Source organism: Schistocerca gregaria, chromosome 3, assembly GCF_023897955.1.
Source record: "Schistocerca gregaria isolate iqSchGreg1 chromosome 3, iqSchGreg1.2, whole genome shotgun sequence".
Lineage (NCBI taxonomy): Eukaryota > Metazoa > Arthropoda > Insecta > Orthoptera > Acrididae > Schistocerca > Schistocerca gregaria.
In genome coordinates, this window is record NC_064922.1 from 252,097,503 (window position 1) to 252,118,212 (window position 20,710).

Sequence of the window (20,710 nt, forward strand, 5' to 3'; positions counted from 1 at the left end):
AAGAAAATTAAAATTCAATCGACGCATCCACAAACTCCCAGAAACAAAATTTATCGACATAATTTTAACATACAACCAACGACCGAGAACAATATCCTGTATTCAACAAGACAAAAAGTTGTACATTTGCACTGAGATAAGTCATGAGATACCTCCTAATACCATGTAGGACCTCCTTTCGGGCGGCGTAATGCAGGAACTCGGGGTGGCATGGACACTGGTCGTTGAAAGTCCCCTACAGAAATATTGAACCTTGCTGACTCTATAGATGTCCAAAACTACGAAAATGCTGCAGGTGCATGATTCTGTGCAAGAATTGAACTCTCGGTTAAAAATTTTGATGGTCATTTCGGGGGATCTGGGAGGCCAAATAATGCTCTCTAATTGTCCAGAATGTTCTTCAAACTAATGGAAAACAATTTTGGCCCGGTAACATGGCGCACTGTCATCCATAAAAATTCAATGGTTGGTTGGGAACATGAAGACCGTGGATGGGTGCAACTGGTCTACTCCAGTCAATGATCAATTCAGTTAGACTGGAGGACCCAGCCCATTTCAAGTGAACGTAGCACACACGCTTAGGGAGCCACTACAAGCTTCCACTAGGGTCCGAGGCTTCGTGGGAACTGCGCAACACTCGAATGCTACCGTCAGCTTTTACCACCTGGAATCGGGACTCGTCTCACCAGGCCACGGTTGCCTATAGTCTACGGTCCAAATGATATGGTGTCGAGCCAGGAGAGGCAAGGGAGACGATACCGTTCGATAGCAAACGCACTGGCGTCGTTCGTTTGCTGCCACAGTCCATTAACGCCAAATCTCGCCGCACTGTCCAAACGGATACGTTCGTCGTACATCTTTCTTTCTTTCTTTTCCTGTAGGCCTTCATCCCGCAGGAACGCAGGGTCATCCTTGTTATGACGGATATGGCAATGTTAGTAGCAGAGGGTGGCCGGATGCCCTTCCTGCCACCACTCTGAACCCCCAAGGACGGAATAAGTGTACCCCAGCTGTCTGTTGCATGAAAGAGTGCGAAAGTTTTCAAATGTCTGTAAGTCATGTATTTGAGGCGGACGTGCGGACCAGCCCGGTATTCACCTAGCGGGATGTGGAAAACCGCCTAAAATCCACATCCAGGCTAACCTACATTCCGGCCCTCGTCGTTAATCCGTGCCGGTGCATTAGCTCGTTAGCGACCCTGGAGGGTATACGTTCGTCGTACATCTCTCATTGATTTCCCTTAGTGTTGCTTGTCTCTTAGCGTTGACAATTCTACGCACACGGCGCTGCTCTCGGTCGTTAAGTGAAGGCTTCTGTCTCTGCGTTATCCGTAGTGAGAGGTAACGCCTAAAATTTGATATTCTCGACACAATTTTGACACTGTGGATCACAGAATGGTGAATTCCCTAACAGCTTCTGAAATGGAATGTCCCATGCGTCTAGCCCCAATTGTCATTCCGCGTTCAACGTCTGTTTATCCCTGTCATGCGGCCATAATCACGTCGAAAATCTTTTCCCAAGAGTCACCTGACATAAATGACGGCAATGCACTGCCCTTTTACACCTTGTGTTTGTGATTATACGGCAAACTGTATATGTGCGTATCGCCGTCCCAAGACGTTTCTCACCTTAGTGTAGAATAACTAGATAGACATTCCTAGAAAGTTTTAGATAGACGCTTACAGATATAAGCGATTGTCATACGGAAATTGCACTCGGAGAACAGTACAAGAACTAATTGAGGGTTGAACAACACTTAGGCGGTTTTTTGTTCTACTGATTTTTATTTGTGTGAAATAGTTTTCGGCTTATGAGACCATCTTCAGGTAACTACTGGCTATTGTTTAAAAGGAGCTTGTCTTCTTACGAACAAAACATTCTGGACTACGGCCTGGCCTGTTTGGCCAATGTACAGTTTATTGTAGTCAGTGCACGTTATTTTGTAGACCCCACAGTTGCTTAGTTTATCTGTTTTGTCCTTGCTGTTGAATAGGAGATTAGCTGTAGTGCGTCTTTTATAGTTTTATAGTTATGGCTAGTTTGTCTGAAAGCAATAAACTGTGCTTTGGTGAAACAGGCCGGGCCATATCAACACGGCTGACTGAACATGAACGCAGCTGGAGATTAAATAAATCAGATTCCAACTTTGCTGCACATGTGCTCAAAGAAGGAAACAAATATCTATAACACACAGAAGTGCTACATATAGCCAACAAAGGCAGAAAACTTAGCCTACTAGAAGCACTTGAAATTGACAAACAATTAGCCCTAAATCCCTAGCTGGTTCTAAATGAACAACTGCAGCTGAGCACATCACCACTATTAAACTTTACACAATACAGTAAACCTGCTACTAACTACAAACTGTCCAAGTAGTAAACAAATTCACACCCGACTATAATGTAATATCTCTCATGTGTTTACATTCCTAACTGTAACAGAACTGTAACAAGGTCAATTTTTTTTTCTAATAACAACATGTAACCACCAAAGGAAACATCGCTGTTGTACAACCAAAAATTAGTGTCCAGGCAATTGTTCACAACAAATACCAAAAATTGTAATTTTGTAAAAAACGTGTATTCTACATAATTCTAATTGTTGTCATACACGGTACTGATTAACCATAAAATGTGATTTATTATGTTAAAGAACAGTTTTACAGAATAAAAAATCAAAAGACCCGTTTGACAATTTCAAAGACAATACCACAACGAAAGATCGAATGTAAGTGCGTTGTACCTTAGTCCAGAATGTTTGGTTCGTAAGAACACAAGTAGTTATCTGAAGACGGCCTAATAAGCCGAAAACTAGTTCATACAAATAAAAATCAGTAGAACAAAAAACCGTCTAAGTGTTATTTAACCCTCAATATGGAAATGTTATATCAATAAGCGACTGAAGAACCCATAAATAAGACACAAGACAATACTATAGAAAGAAGGAGAACACTAGGAAAAATATGAAAGGTGTAAATGGGAACTTGAGAAACTGAATCATAAAGTTGCTATACTAGGTGTTTTCGCACGGTAATGAGTGTCCATGGGATGTTACCTGCTGCCAGAAACGTAAAGCACGGCTGCTGAAAGGACCACGCTCTATTAGGTGGAAAATATTGTCTATCTAGGCCCCCTGGTTGCGTTATTCTGAATTATACAGTCCGCCATATAATGCTTATTTCCCTCTCTGAGACGTGGCACAGCCCCACGGTTTGGGATTACAGGCGACAACACGGGGAGGCGAGTTTCGGGCTGCCATAAAGCCAGCGTCGTTTCTCCGCCATAAAATGGACACAGCAGTGGACGGATGGTCGCAGCGGCGAATGACACGGGCGTTTCGTAGCCCTCCTTTATTTCGCGGCTTCCTTATTGTACGGCAGTGCTGTCTCAGCGCGAGTGCTGGTGGCGCGATAAACCACTCTCCCATGATACCGCTCAATCAGCGCAGGCGTGCACCCGACAGCTTAACTCCACCACGGCGCGCAGTCTCTGCAGCTAACAGCAAGTTGGCCTCTGTGCGCCACGAGCTACACAAAACTCTCCAGATGTTCTTGTAAACATTAGACTCTTTAGTTTACCACGGAGGGAAGTTTTTAAAGGGTCGCGAAAGGAGTCACACTTCATACAATTTTTATTTATACGAATCAAAAAATTTGTTTTAAATATTTTTAAATATTACGGTACTAACCTATCGCCCGCTGCTTCGCTCGCGTTTACGTGATAATTATATAAAAATAATTTTATAAACATATTTTAGACCTATTGAAAAATTGATGTATTAAGGAGCCGTTTCTTTTTGTATGCAATTCTGACAAAATCAGTTTGTCATGGTGACAAACAGATTCCTTTAATTTAGTTTACAAATTGCAAAGCACTCTAAACTTTTCATACAAATTAAATATTTTAAAGCATGGTCTTTTCCAAACCCACTTCTGACCAAAAAGCGATTCTGGTAGCTAGATTCCAAGTTTTTTGTTAATCACATCCTTTGCGTATTCAATGGAAACATTCATACCCAAAACATATCTCTTCATATCTAATCGAAAAATGAAAGACAAGTTTTCATGGATTCAGTTTTTTTAAGTGTAACGAATGTTTTATTAAAAATTTCCTTCCCCTTCGTGACTGAACTTCCAAAGACAGTAAAACACGTATTTCTTAATTTGTAACAGGGACGCCAAATACAAATTTACAAAGATTTAGCTTTGGAAAGGCTTTTATGCTTTTTCTATAAAACTTTTCATCCCGTGTCTCGTTGCCTTACGGGAGGTAAATTTCCCAAAATACTGAAAGATATATTCTTTTATTTCTAACCGAGAATCCAAAAACCAATTTCCATAAATGTAGCTTGAAAATGGAATAGTTTCTTCTTTAATAATGATTTATTTCCAAAAAAGTTCACCTACTATTTTACCGTTATTGTAGCTGAATTACCAAAAATGCAGAAAAACGTATTTATTTCTGACTGAGGAATCAAATAGCAGCTTCATCAGAAATAGTTTCAAAATTGTCTTAAGAACGACAGATTTTCAAAAAGAATTTAATCCACTATTTCACCAACTTGGGAGTGGAATTCCGAACAATCGTATTAGTTGTTCCGGCAGTATCATATCAGGTAATGGAAATACCAAACTAGATAGAAGTTTTAAACCGCGTAGCAAAGAGATAAAACTACTTCCAGCAAGAACGAAACCGAAACCGGGACAAAGGAGTCCCTACAAGAGTTACCGGCCAGGGTGGCCGAGCGGTTCTAGGCGCTACAGTCTGGAACCGCAAGACCGCTACGGTCACAAGTTCGAATCCTGCCTCGGATGTTTGTGATGTACTTAGGTCAGTTAGGTTTAATTAGTTCTACGTTCTAGGGGGACTGATGACCTCAGAAGTTAAGTCGCATAGTGCTCAGAGCCATTTGAACCATTTTAACCTACAAGAGCTAAACAGATCATGTATAAAACCTATCTGCTGCCAGTCATGATATTTAGTCTTGAGAGAGAAGAGAATCAGACATGGGCATGTAAAAGAACCAGGACGAACAGATTCAGGGACGGATATGTAAGGAGAGACGTGCAGGTGGCCTTGACAATGGAGAAAGAACTGAATATCTAGCGAATGCATGCGACTCGAACTCCAAGTCAGTATCTGGAAATGGAAGTACGAGGAAAAGAGATAGACAGACCAAGTTAATGATCTCAATTGGAGGAGGGTAACGTGGGATGCGGTGGAGACAGAAAAGCTGTATCAGGACAGAGACCAATGGAGGCATATCGTTCACAAAGTATCTAGCCGGACCACTGGAAGGAAATTCTTACGATGCCGATGATGATGGAATTAACAATGTCCGTCCTTGGTTGCTACTTAAATGGCCGTAACTACAATATTTTTTATTATAGGCCTCTATTGATGATCGGCCTAATCCGCTAACAACACAATCTGACAAACCGAATTTGATGAAATTTTCTTGATTTATCTTCACCTCCTCCCAAACTGATTTCGTCCCCAATATTCATCCACTTTACCGCAGTCGTCTATTTCACATAAACAGTACGGAAAGCCTTGACACTGATGTATGAAATTTTACATTATGCTGACCAGCACAATGTTGTGAGATTTCACGGATTAATAATTAGTAAAGTAGAAGAGAACACAATGTATTACTTTGTTAGTTTTTTTTAAATTAAAATAATACACTACTGGATATTAAAATTGCTACACCAAGAAGAAACACAGATGATAAACGGGTATTCATTGGACAAATGACATGTGATTATATGTTCACGCAATTTGGGTGCATAGATCCTGATAAATCAGTACCGAGAAGAAGCAACTCTGGCCGTAATAATGGCCTTTATACGCCTGGGCATTGAGTCAAACAGAGCTTAGATGTAGAATGAAATTTTCACTCTACAGTGGAGTGTGCGCTGATCTGAAACTTCCTGGCAGATTAAAACTGTGTGCCGGAACGAGACTCGAACACGGGAACTTTGCCTTTCGCGGGCAAGTGCTCTACCAAATGAGCTACCCAAGCACGACAGCCGCCTCATCCTCATAGCTTTACTTCAGCCAGTACCTCGTTTTCCACCTTCCAAACTTTACATAAGCTCTCCTGCGAACCTTGTAGAACTAGTTTGGAAGGTAGGAGACGAGGTACTGGCAGACGTAAAGATGTGAGGACGGGGCGTGAGTCGTGCTTGGGTAGCTCGGTTGGTAGAGCACTTGCCCGCGAAAGGCAAAGGTCCCAGTTCGAGTCTCGGTCCGGCACAGTTTTAATCTGCCAGGAAGTTTCAGAGCTTGGATGGCGGGTACAGGTACAGCTGCCCATGCAGCTTCAACACGATACCACAGTTCATGAAGAACAGTGACTGGCGTATTGTAACGAGCCAGTTGCTCGGCCAACATTGACCAGACGTTTTCAATTGGTGAGAGATCTGAAGAATGTGCTGGCCAGGACAGCAGTCGAACATTTTCTGTATCCAGAAAGGCCCGTACAGGACCTGCAATATGTGGTCGTGCATTATCCTGCTGCAATGTAGGGTTTCGCAGGGATCGAATGAAGGGTAGAGCCACGGGTCGTAACACATCTGAACTGTAACGTCCACTGTTCAAAGTGCCGTCAATGCGGCACCCCATACCATCACGCCGGGTGATTCGCCAGTATAGCGATGACGAATACACGCTTCCAATGTGCGTTCATCGCGATGTCGCCAAACACGGATGCAACCATCATGATGCTGTACACACAACCTGGATTCATCCGAAAAAGTGGCATTTTGCAATTCGTGCACTCAGGTTCGTCGTTGAGTACACAATCGCAGGCGCTCCTGTCTGTGATGCAGCGTCAAGGGTAACCGCATTCATGGTCTCCGAGCTGCTGGAAATGTCGTCGAACTGTTCGTGCAGACGGTAGTTGTCTTGAAAACGTTTCCATCTGTTGACCCAGGGACCGAGACCTGGCGGCACGATCCGTTACAGCCATTGGGATAAGATGCCTGTCATCTCGACTGCTAGCGATACGAGGCAGCTGGGATCCAACACGGAGTTCCGTATTACCCTCCTGAATCCAACGATTCCATATTCTGCTAACAGTCATTGGATCTCGACCAAAGCGAGCAGTAATGTCGCGATAAGGTAACCGCACTCGCGATAGGCTACAATCCGACTTCAAAGTCGGCAACGTGATGGTACGCATTTCTCCTCCGTACACGAGGCATCACAACAACGTTTCACCAGGCAACGCCGGTCAACTGCTATTTGAGTATGAGAAATCGGATGGAAACTTTCCTCATGTCAAAATATTGTAGGTGTCGCCACCAGCGCCACCCTTTTGTGAATGCTCTGAAAAGCTAATCATTTGCATATCACAGCATCGTCTTCCTGTTGGTTAAATTTCGCGTCTGTAGCACGTCATCTTCGTAGTGTAGCTATTTTAATGGCCAGTTGTGTAATTGCAGCAAACTTCTTAGAAAGAAAATTTAATCACACAGCCCATAGAAGTTTGTCCCTTGGTGTCAAAGTTATGCACTCCACTTTTATAACTTCTATAAGCGTTCTACCGCCATATGTATACGCGCACATGGCTATCCCACGACTTCTATTACCTCTTTGCATTGATACGATTCTCCTGCGTGGACGAATCCTTAAATGTGAAGCTTAAAAATTCGGCTTCCAATTTCCTGTCTGCTACTGCGCGAAATTTGGCACGTACTTCGATGCGAGATGCCTTTAATAGGTTCCACAACGAAACATTGTCTCGAAATTTGGTAGAAAATCCGAAGAAATTCTGGTCGTATGTAAAGTACACAAGCGGCAAGACGCAGTCAATACCTTCGCTGCGCAGTGCCGATGGTACTGTTATCGACGACTGTGCCGCTAAAGCGGAGTTATTGAACGCAGTTTTCCGAAATTCCTTCACCAGGGAAGACGAATGGAATATTCCAGAATTTGAAATACGAACATCTGCTAGCATGAGTTTCTTAGAAGTAGATACCTTAGGGGTTGCGAAGCAACTCAAATCGCTTGATACGGGCAAGTCTTCAGGTCCAGATTGTATACCGATTAGGTTCCTTTCAGATTACGCTGATACTATAGCTCCCTACTTAGCACTCATATACAACCGCTCGCTCACCGATAGATCTGTACCTACAGATTGGAAAATTGCGCAGGTCGCACCAGTGTTCAAGAAGGGTAGTAGGAGTAATCCATTTAACTACAGACCTATATCATTGACGTCGGTTTGCAGTAGGGTTTTGGAGCATATACTGTATTCAAACATTATGAATCACCTCGAAGGGAACGATTTATTGACACGTAATCTGCATGGCTTCAGAAAACATCGCTCTTGTGGAACGCAGCTAGCTCTTTATTCGCACGAAGTAATGGCCGCTATCGACAGGGGATCTCAAGTTGATTCCGTATTTCTAGATTTCCGGAAAGCTTTTGACACCGTTCCTCACAAGCGACTTCTAATCAAGCTGCGGAGCTATGGGGTATCGTCTCAGTTGTGCGACTGGATTCGTGATTTCCTGTCAGGAAGGTCGCAGTTCGTAGTAATAGACGGCAAATCATCGAGTAAAACTGAAGTGATATCAGGTGTTCCCCAGGGAAGCGTCCTGGGACCTCTACTGTTCCTGATCTATATAAATGACCTGGGTGACAATCTGAGCAGTTCTCTTAGACTGTTCGCAGATGATGCTGTAATTTACCGTCTAGTAAGGTCATCCGAAGACCAGTATCAGCTGCAAAGCGATTTAGAAAAGATTGCTGTATGGTATGTCAGGTGGCAGTTGACGCTAAATAACGAAAAGTGTGAGATGATCCACATGAGTTCCAAAAGAAATCCGTTGGAATTCGATTACTCGATAAATAGTACAATTCTCAAGGCTGTCAATTCAACTAAGTACCTGGGTGTTAAAATTACGAACAACTTCAGTTGGAAGGACCACATAGATAATATTGTCGGGAAGGCGAGCCAAAGGTTGCGTTTCATTGGCAGGACACTTAGAAGATGCAACAAGTCCACTAAAGAGACAGCTTACACTAGACTCGTTCGTCCTCTGTTAGAATATTGCTGCGCGGTGTGGGATCCTTACCAGGTGGGATTGACGGAGGACATCGAGAGGGTGCAAAGAAGGGCAGCTCGTTTTGTATTATCGCGTTATAGGGGAGAGAGTGTGGCAGATATGATACACGAGTTGGGATGGAAGTCATTACAGCATAGACGTTTTTCGTCGCGGCGAGAGCTTTTTACGAAATTTCAGTCACCAACTTTCTCTTCCGAATGCGAAAATATTTTGTTGAGCCCAACCTACATAGGAAGGAATGATCATCAAAATAAAATAAGAGAAATCAGAGCTCGAACAGAAAGGTTTAGGTGTTCGTTTTTCCCGCTCGCTGTTCGGGAGTGGAATAGTAGAGAGATAGTATGATTGTGGTTCGATGAACCCTCTGCCAAGCACTTAAATGTGAATTGCAGAGTAGTCATGTAGATGTAGATGTAGATAAGACTGATCAACGAGTGACTGTATAGAAGCCTTAGGTTTAATTAGTGACATTACACATATTCTATACAGGGTGGTCCATTGATAGTTACCGGGCCAAATATCTCACGAAATAAGCATCAAACGAAAAAACAACAAAGAACGAAACGCAAAATGTTCAAATGTGTGTGAAATCTTATGGGACTTAACTGCAAAGATCATCAGTCCCTAAGCTTACACACTACTTAACCTAAATTATCCTAAGGACAAACACACACACCCATGCCCGAGGTGGGACTCGAACCTCCGCCAGGACCAGCCGCACATTGCACCGTCTTAGACTGCTCGGCTAATCCCACGAAAAGAACGAAACTCGTCTATCTTGAAGGGGGAAACCAGATGGTGCTATGGTTGGCCCGCTAGGTGGCGCTGCCATAGGTCAACCGAATATTAACTGCTTTTTTAAAAAAAATAGGAACTTCCATTTTTATTGCATATTCGTGTAGTACGTAAAGAAATATGAATGTTTTAGTTGGATCACTTTTTGCGCTTTGTGATGGATGGCGCTGTAATAGTCACAAACGTATAAGTACGTGGTATCACGTAACATTTTCGTGAGATATTTGGCCCGGTCACGATCAATGGACCACCCTGTATACTGTATGAGAATGGAGTGTGAAGAGGGGAAATTAACTGTGGTGCTCGAGGTCCCTCGAGCCAGACGCTGTACCGCTGCCCGAGGAGGACTAATGCAGTGGCAGAAGATTAGGGCTAGGCGCGTCGGCACCCGAGTGCCGGAGTCCGCCGGCCAGAGCTGACGCGCGGCAGACAGCAAACAGCGCTCTGCCATCCAGCCGTCACCCCGCGGTCGGCATAAATCGTACTTAGCGGCCGCCCTCGCCTGTGTTCGTCGCTGCCCCTTGGTCGGCCCTCGCTGGTGGGGCGGCTGGCGCCACCTGGGCAACCACTGTGCTCTCCATGCAAACGACTCCGGAGCTGGCTCCGGCTCCTGCTGTCGGCCCCGCCTCTCTTTTCCAATTTCGGCGCCGGGCGCGGCGTGGCCCGCGGCCGGCCGTAACTCGGAGCGCCGCCTTTCCTTCCCGGCGCCGGGTCGCCGCCGCCCTGGGACTCGCGGCTGTGGTCGGGGCAAGTGAGCTGTCTCCCTCCGTGTCGTTCTGCGCCGGGACGCGCCACCAGTGCGCGTCACATTATCCCGATTCTGTCTGACACGTGGGCAGGGGCACATCGATAGCTGCCACGATGAAGAAGTACTCCGTGTATTGCCTGTGACGGGAAAACTGGATCCCATTTATTTCAGCTTTACAGTATAACGTAGACCAGCGATTCGCAACCGAGCGGAAATTACCCTTTGGGGATTAATCGAAATTTGCTGGGTTTGTTTCCTTAACTAATTTTCAAGAAAGTATACATGGTGGTCCATTGATACTATCCGGGCCAAATATTTCACCAAATACTCAACAAACGAAAAATCTACAAATAACGAAACTCGTCTAGCTTGAAGGCGGAAACCAGATGGCGCTATGGTTGGCCACTAGATGGCGCTGCCATAGGTCAAACGAATATCAACAGCGTTTTTTTTTTAAAATAGGAACCTCAATTTTTATTTCATGTTCGTATAGTACGTAAAGAAATATGAATGTTTTAGTTGGACCACTTGTTTCGCTCTGTGATAGATGGCGCTGTAATAGTCACAAACGTATAAATACGTGGTGTGACGTAACATTCCGCCAGTGTGGACGGTATTTGCTTCGTGATACATTACCCGTGTTAAAATGGACCGTTTACCGATTGCAGGAGAGGTGGATACCTAGTTGATGTACGGCTATAACAGCATGCTTTCTGGGACATGATAAATTCACAAAGGTACATCTATTACATTGGAACAACCGATTAAAATGTTCAAACGTACCTACGTTCTGTATTTTAATTAAAAAAAAACTACCTGTTACCAAATGTTCGTCTAAAATTGTGAGCCATATGTTTGTGACTATTACAGTGCCATCTATCACAAAGCGAAAAAAGTGGTCAAACTAAAACATTCATACTTCTTTACATACTAGGCCAATATGTAATAAAACATGGGGGTTCCTATTTTTTAAAAAACGCAGTTGTTATCCGTTTGACCTACGGCAGCGCCATCTAGCAAGCCAACCATGGTCTCATCTGGTTTCCCTCTTGAAGCTAGACAAGTTTCGTTCTCTGTAGTTTTTTTCGTTTGAAGCTTATTTTGTGAGATATTTGGCCTGGTCACGTTCAATGGACCACCCTGTATATTAGAATAATAAAAATCTTTCGATATACACTGACGTGCTAAAGAAACTGGTATATGTAAGCGTATTCGAATACAGAGCTATGTAAACAGGCAGAATACGGCACTGCGGTCGGCAACGCCTGTCTAAGACAAGTGTCTGTCGCATTTGTTAGATCGCTTGTTGTTGCTAAAATGGCAGGCTATCAAGATTTAAGTGAGTCTGAACGTGGTGTTATTGTCGGTGCAGGAAGCAATGGGACACAGCATCTCCAAGGTAGCGATGAAGTGGGGATTTTCCCGTAAGACCATTTCACGAGTGTGTAGTGAATATGAGGAATTATGTAAAGCATCAAGTCTCTGACATTGCTTGCTGCCGGAAAAAGATTCTGCAAGAAAATGACCAACGACGACTGAAGAGAATCGTTCAGCTTGACAGAAGTGCAACCCTTCCACGAATTGCTGTAGATTTGAGTGCTGGGCCATTAACAAGTGTGCGAACGATTCAACGAAACATCATCGATATGGGGTTTCGGAGCCGAAGGCGTACTGGTGTACCCCTGATGACTGCACAATACGGCTGATCCCGACGGAGGTTCGAGTCCTCCCTCGGGCATGGGTGTGTGTGTTTGTCCTTAGGTTAAGTAGTGTGTAAGCTTAGGGACTGATGACCTTATCAGTAAAGTCTCCTAAGACTTCACACACATTACATTGCTGCACGACACAAAGCGTTTTGTGAGACGTACGAAAGCATCCTGTCTAATCACCTGCATCCATTCACGTCCATTGCGAATTCCGACGAATTTGGGCAATTCCAGCAGGAAAATGCGACACATCACACGTCCAGAATTACTACAGAGTGGCTCCAGGAACATTTCTTCAGAGTTTAAACACTTGCTGGCCACCAAACTCCCCAGACATGAACGTTATTGAGCATATGTGGAATGCCTTGCAACGAGCTCTTCAGATGACATTTCCACCCACTCGTACTCTTACGGATTCATGGACAGCCCTGAAGGATTCATTGTGTCAATTCTCTCCAGCACTACTTCAGACATTAGTCGAGCCCATTCCATGTCGTTTTGCTGCTCTTCTGGCTTCTCGCTGGGGCGCTCCACGATATTTGGCAAGTGTACCAGTTTCTTTGGCTCTTCAGTATAATTCAATAAAGACATATACTTTCGCTAGTTGGGAGAGCTTCTATGAAAACCGAGTGATCTACATCTACATGACTACTCTGCAATTCACATTTAAGTGCTTGGCAGAGGGTTCATCGAACCACAATCATACTATCTCTCTACTATTCCACTCCCGAACAGTGAGCGGGAAAAACGAACACCTAAACCTTTCTGTTCGAGCTCTGATTTCTCTTATTTTATTTTGATGATCATTCCTACCTGTGTAGGTTGGGCTCAACAAAATATTTTCGCATTCGGAAGAGAAAGTTGGTGACTGAAATTTCGTAAAAAGGTCTCGCCGCGACGAAAAACGTCTATGCTGTAATGACTTCCATCCCAACTCGTGTATCATATCTGCCACACTCTCTCCTCTATAACGCGATAATACAAAACGAGCTGCCCTTTTTTGCACCATTTCGTTGTCCTCCGTCAATCCCACCTGGTAAGGATCCCACACCGCGCAGCAATATTCTAACAGAGGACGAACGAGTGTAGTGTAAGCTGTCTCTTTAGTGGACTTGTTGCATCTTCTAAGTGTCCTGCCAATGAAACGCAACCTTTGGCTCGCCTTTCCGACAATATTATCTATGTGGTCCTTCCAACTGAAGTTGTTCGTAATTTTAACACCCAGGTACTTAGTTGAATTGACAGCCTTGAGAATTGTACTATTTATCGAGTAATCCAATTCCAACGGATTTCTTTTGGAACTCATATGGATCATCTCACACTTTTCGTTATTTAGCGTCAACTGCCACCTGACACACCATACAGCAATCTTTTCTAAATCGCTTTGCAGCTGATACTGGTCTTCGGATGACCTTACTAGACGGTAAATTACAGCATCATCTGCGAACAACCTAAGAGAACTGCTCAGATTGTCACCCAGGTCATTTATATAGATCAGGAACAGTAGAGGTCCCAGGACGCTTCCCTGGGGAACACCTGATATCACTTCAGTTTTACTCGATGATTTGCCGTCTATTACTACGAACTGCGACCTTCCTGACAGGAAATCACGAATCCAGTCGCACAACTGAGACGATACCCCATAGCTCCGCAGCTTGATTAGAAGTCGCTTGTGAGGAACGGTGTCAAAAGCTTTCCGGAAATCTAGAAATACGGAATCAACTTGAGATCCCCTGTCGATAGCGACCATTACTTCGTGCGAATAAAGAGCTAGCTGCCTTGCACAAGAGCGATGTTTTCTGAAGCCATGCTGATTACGTGTCATAGGACAATGAAACTTTGTAGGAAGATTTGTAACGGCATGCGGAAAAGAAATAACGATTAACCATTGAAAAACATTTCTTAATTTCCACAGGAGAGGGTAACATTTGTTAATTGTGCACCTTGTTTACGTTCGAGCCTACAAATTTTTTCAACGTGAAGTCCATCGGCATTTACGGCATTCTGAAGCCGCAGTACAGATTACTCTAATGCTGCCCAATACATCTCAAGTGGGATGTTGGCTACCACCCTCACTATGCTCATCTTCGACCTCCAACTGGTGTTCCGTTGATAAACCCTGTCCTTTAGGTAAGCCCCCAGCCAGAAATCATACTTATTCAAATCTGGTGATCTTGGCGGCGACGCAGTTTGGATCTCTCGCATAATGCTGAAGTTTTCTCCAAATGTGTTACGGAATAACCGAGTGACCCCAGGAGGAAAGGGTCGATACTCGCAAAGAGTAGCAGTACTACTGCTGCTGTCTTGACAAAAAAGACTTTCGAGTAAAACCCCGCTCACCTTCTCCATACCCATGTTGACCGTCTGCAACTGTAATGCACAGTGACGGATGAGTTTCAGTGCCGCGTCATCGTACCAGTATCAGCACAGGCGCTTAACCTTTAGTCACGACAGTAACACTAGTTACAATGCGTGGATCCTACAGCGCGCAGTCTCAACATCATTTCTATGAAGTTGAATACCCATACGCAAAATTGTTCTCCGTCTACACTGGCTCAAGAAGCACAAGTTTAATTATAACCACCCGTACTGGTCGCCAGGAATGTGAGCTCTTGGGCGATGCACGATGCATGTGATTACAAACATTGAAGTTTATTACATCCACGTTACTAACACCTTTAGAAAAGCAACAGCAAAGAATTGCACATATCAGATCGTCTACATGGTGCTGGTTTTAACACACAACGAGTAGTAATTCCATCTACAAAAATCTCTTTATTCTCACAGAAACGAGTTTCAGCACTGCTACCAAGTACTAGGACGGCATACCAATCCGCCTCCTTCAGCGTACTAAGTCTACATGACATGTCAATACCACCAAGTCTCTTCTAGACGACAATTTCATCACATCTCACTCGGAAGTGTTAGTGAATGCTGGGTAGACGGCTCGTTCTTATTACTTTTTACTACACTCTAAGGAATATAAAATGACCCAGAACGAAAGAATTACGAGAATGGGAAAGACATTGGTAGATGTAACGTACATGCACAGGAAACCAGATGACTACAATGTCAGAAAGGAATTGGTTGAGTTATTGAAGAGAAAGAGCTTCAAAAACTGAGCAAGTCCAAAAGGTGTTTGTCCACTTGTAGGACTTATGCAAGCAGATATTTGGCTTGGCATTAATTGACAGAGTTGTTGGATGTCCTCCTCAGAGGTATCATGCGAAATTCTGTCCAACTGGCGCTTTAGATCGTCAAAATCCCGAGCTGGCTGAGGGTGCTGCCCATAATCCTCCAAATGTTCTGAACTGGGGAGCGATTCGTGGCCTTGCTGGCCTAGATAGGATTTGGCAAGCACGAACAAATCCAGAAGAAACTCTCGCAGTGTGTGGATGGGCGTTACCTTGTTGTAATGTAAGCCTAGGGTGGGCTGGCATGAAGGGCAACTATACGGGGCTGGCATGAAGGGCAACTATACGGGGCGTAGAGTACCGTCGGGCTACCGCTGATATCAGGGTGCCAAGGATAACAACCATGGATGCCCTGCTATGAAAAGAAATGACACCCCAGACCAGCACTCCTGGGTGTAGGGCCGTACGGGGGGCATGTCAGGTTGGTAGCCCACTGTTCTCCGCGGCCTCTCCAAACACGTCTTTGGCCTGGAATCTCATTGACAGGAGAAGAATTGTCTTCAACGGTGAGTCCCGCTTCGAAGTGATCCTCGTCTCTGCCAGACTCGTGAGCCGCTAATTCTTTCTTCTAAACGTTAATTTTAATGGTTTGTGTTTAACTCTTCAGCGATTTACTGAAACAGTATTTGGCGCACAGTGTTTGCTAGGCAGCCTTAAGGAGGACCGTTATGTGTCGTCGTTGCTCGTGGAAACCCACTTGCACCAATATTTTGGCTCTCTGGGGTGAGCATTTCCGAGCATCTCCGGTTTTTTTTATCTGAAATTGGGAAGGCTAGACGCTCTGGATATCCGCCCTTCTCATCTTAGGAAACCCAAATGACAAGCGGGTGGGGGGGGGGGGGGGGCTGCACGACGTTTGTAACGCGGATTTACTGCAAACTTCGCACACTCGTAATACTCCACGAGGACAACAAAATGTGTAAGCAGTAGCGCGTACTTCACAAGCGTTATTGAGAAAATCGCAAGATAATTTCAGTCGTCAAATATATACCTGTGCGTGGCCATTTTTACCGCGAAGCGGCGGCTGCCGAGTGATTAGCTTTCAAGCCCTGTAATCACTGGATCGAGTCCAGTTCGTCAGTTTTTTTTCTTTATTTTCAACAAAGTTATTGTCTTCACTATTTCTATTACAATTGATATAATGGGGAAAATACGTATAATCGGGAGAACTTTTATTAAATTTACAATGTAATTTGGCAGTCAAAAAATTTTTACTGTCACAAATAACATAATATTCATAACTATCTACTAGTAAACGACTGAAAATGTATGCTTGCCCGTTATTTGAGAAATCCCTTATACCTGGAAGGAGCCCGAAACGACTTGTTACCTCGAAGTTTTGACCGGCACAGACAAGATGTACAATTAATCGTCGCTTTCGACATCACGAGTACAAGTTGCAGGATGGTATTTTTTCGTAAAAACAGGGAAAACCAAGTTAAACGGCACCAGCTGCATTGAATAAATGCTATGTTTCCGCATACGCAAGGTCTTTCCAGGTTTTCCGTGGAAAAACTAACCTCGTAAACATTTTCAAAGAACTCTCATTCAAACGATAATTTGGATGCGAACCATGCATAACGCAGTATTTCCTTAAAAATCGGCGCTGATAATTGGTTATGCAGTATCGAGTGCATTTTAACAGCATCTTCACCAAAGGGAATTTCGCCTTCTCTTTCGATTAAATACGAACGATTTTGAAGACATAGACAAGCACACATCTTCATTATCGCTTTATGCGTTTGGCCGTTTACTAGTCGACAGTTATCAATATTATATTATTTGTGACAATAAAAATTTGTAGACTGCCAAATAACATTGTGAATTTGATAAAAGTTCATCCGGTTACACGTTTTTTTCCCCCATTATATCACTTGTAATATAAACAGTAAGGAAAATGACTGTGTTGAAAATAAAAAAAAACTAACGAACGGAACTCGATCCAGGGATTACAGGGCTTGATCGCCAACTACTTTATTTTAAATTTCAATTTGCACTTTTTTGATTACAAAGGGTAGCAAACGCTCTGACCGAACACGTTGAGCTCCGTGCCGGCTCAGCTCGGCTGCCACCGCTCCATAGTAAAAATGGCCACTCACAAGTGTATATTTGACGACCGAAACTATCTTGAGATTTTCTCAATAACGCTTGAGAAGTTCGCGCTACTGCTTACACATTTTGTTGTCCTCATGCAGTACTACGAATGTACGAACTTTGAAGTAAATCCGCGTTCCAAACGTCGTGGCCTCCACTTGTCAGAGAGACAAAGTGTCCAGCGCCTATAATATATTCTAACACTTGGTCTTAGGATTGTACTATTACAGTATTCACCAAGAACTAGTAGTTTTTAGGTCAAGCAACCCTTTGTCCAAACCCATCCCCGGTCATACGCTCGTTACAGACGTTCATTGCATGCTGGATACTGTTGCATGTCTCCACGTGTACCAGGCATCCATATAGACAACACTGTCGACATACTCTTTAATTTCCACAAAAGTAAATACGCCAGTTAGATGAAGCGGCTCTCTTGGCGTCTCTGGTCATTAGTGTCGGTAGATAAGAAGCTAAATCACCGCCTACTTGACCGTTGATGTCGGTGTTTCCAAAGTAGAACCCCCACTACTCTTTTGTAGACCTCCCGATAACGCGTGCTGAATCCCTTGTCGATCCCTTGTTGAGGAGCCACAGCTGGTAGTCCAGCTGTCCGAGTGGACTGGGGTTCCCAAATTTGTTCCAAAACCGGAAACAACATTTGGACAGCTAGTGTTGTAGGAAGCCTCACTCAGACACTTATATTCCTTTTAATATTACTTTGGTATCAAGACGAAAGTGAGCCCCAGGGAAAAAGCGGACGGTGCCGGGAAGAGCGGGATGATTAATGAGTAAAAAAGCGGGAAATATTCCCGCGACGCCAGCGCGCTCGGGCGGCGGTGGCGGGTGAAATACGGCGGCGGGAGCGGGCCGCCTGCTCCGAAACACCGCCAAGTTTACCCAAAGTTCCAGCCGCGATTTATGGAGAGCGACGGCGGAAAAAAATCCGCGTTATGAAGGGCGCAGCGCTTCTGGAGCCGGACAGCGGACGCGGAAGCGGGCCAGATGGGGAGGAAATGGGACGCGGCGCTAGGAAATGCAGAAGCGGCTGGCGGGCAGACAGCTATAGCTGTGGCCGGGGGACACTGCTAGCTGCCTGGCGTGTCTGGCGCACGGGTCCGCCGTTTCGTATTTGCGTCAGAAACACAGAATACGAGCATTTATCTTCAGTTTACGAATGAAAATACACTGCCGGATAAATTCCAATTCGCTCAAGATTTATTGTTTAACAGCGCGTATGGATTACATGGCTCAAATGGCTCTGAGCACTATGGGACTTGACATCTGAGGTCATCAGTCCCCTAGAACTCAGAACTTCTTAAACGTAACTAACCTAAGGACATCATACACATCCATGCCCGAGGCAGGATTCGAACCTGCGACCGTATCGGTAGACTGTAGCGCCTAGAACCGCTCGGTCACTCCGGCCTGGAGTACATGAAATGATTACGTTTACAGATCAATAGCACAAGCGGTTCTGAGGTACCAGGTAGCGACCGATGCTGAAACACCAATATTAGTACGTGGTGGTAGCCTCCAAGGGCGGCAATACAGACGCCGACTCTAGCATCCAGTCGGATACTGTCCTGGGATATGTTATGCATCACCTGTTGACCCGGTTGAGTAATAGTTGAATGAATTTTACCCACGGTGGATGCTGTCGAACTCCGTGACTGTTCCTTTATGGAGTTGTAGAAAAATATCCGCTACCAGTCACAATGAAAGGTTGTTCATTCGCCACACTACCGGTTTCCGGCTTTCGGCCATCTTCAGGTGTTTATACATTGTATACTTGTATTTGTGTAGTCACCAGAAAATAATTGTTTTGTATTTATACAGTGATCTCCAACAGTACAAACATGTAAATGAATGTATAAACACCTGAAGATGGGCGCAAGCCCGAAACCGGTCGTGTGACGAATTAAACAACCTTTTATTGAGACTGGTAGAGGATATTTTTCTACAGCCTCAGTAAGAGTTGTTCGTTGGGAGTCGCACCAGTGAATTCTCGTCCTATCGTCCCACACGTACTCGACTGGCGACAAGTCCAGAGATGGTGCCGCCCAAGGAAGTTGCTACAGAGCACGTTTGAGCTTCTCCGGACATTGAGAGGGCGAGAGTTATCTTCTTGGAACGACACATCACCTTCGTGTTGCAAGAATGGCGAAAGAACGGGTATAATAACATTTTACATGTACCGAGCGCTGGTTAGCATCACCTCTAGAAACACATAAGGTGAAGAAGGGTTGTAGTTTATCGCATTCCGGACCATAAGGGCTCGCGTGGTGCCAGTGTGCCTTGAATGAATGCACTCTACGAGACAGCACTATCTAGGTCTGCCCTGTATGTGCAAACGATAGTCACTTGCGTCCACACAGCATCTGCTTACATAGCTGAAGACCAAGGCCGTGCCATTCCATCTTCCAAGTGATCGTCTGATGGCATCAATCAAAAAAATGGTTCAAATGGCTCTGATCACTATGGAACTTCTCAGGTCATCAGTTCCCTAGAACTTAGAACTACTTAAACCTAACTAACCTAAGAACATCACACATATCCATGCCCGTGGCAGGATTAGAACCTGCGACCGTAGCGGTAGCGCGGTTCCAGATCGTAGCGCCTAGAACCGCTCGGTGGCACCAATCGTGCCGTGAACGTCGATGTTGTGGCAGACGAGATAGAGGTGTGCGTTGCTAATAACTGGTTTTCAACAGTTCGTTTCGACACGCCTGAAATCACAAGCCCTCTTATCTGTTCTGTGACTGCTGTATGATCCGCCACTGCTTCCCTTACGACTCAGGCGTCTATGCTGCGTGGACATCCACAACATCGTTACGGGTGTGAGAATATTTACGAGAGCACTGATAGCAGCATCAGTGTACAACTGACGCAGCACGTCCGACGTGTGTGGCAATTCTTCACATGGTTCAAATGGCTCTGAGCACTATGGGACTCAACATCTGAGGTCATCAGTCCCCCAGAAGTTAGAACGTCTTAAATGTAACTAACCTAAGCACATCACACACATCCATACCCGAGGCAGGATTCGAACCTGCGACCATAGCGGTCGTGCAGTTCCAGACTGAAGCGTCTTGGGCAA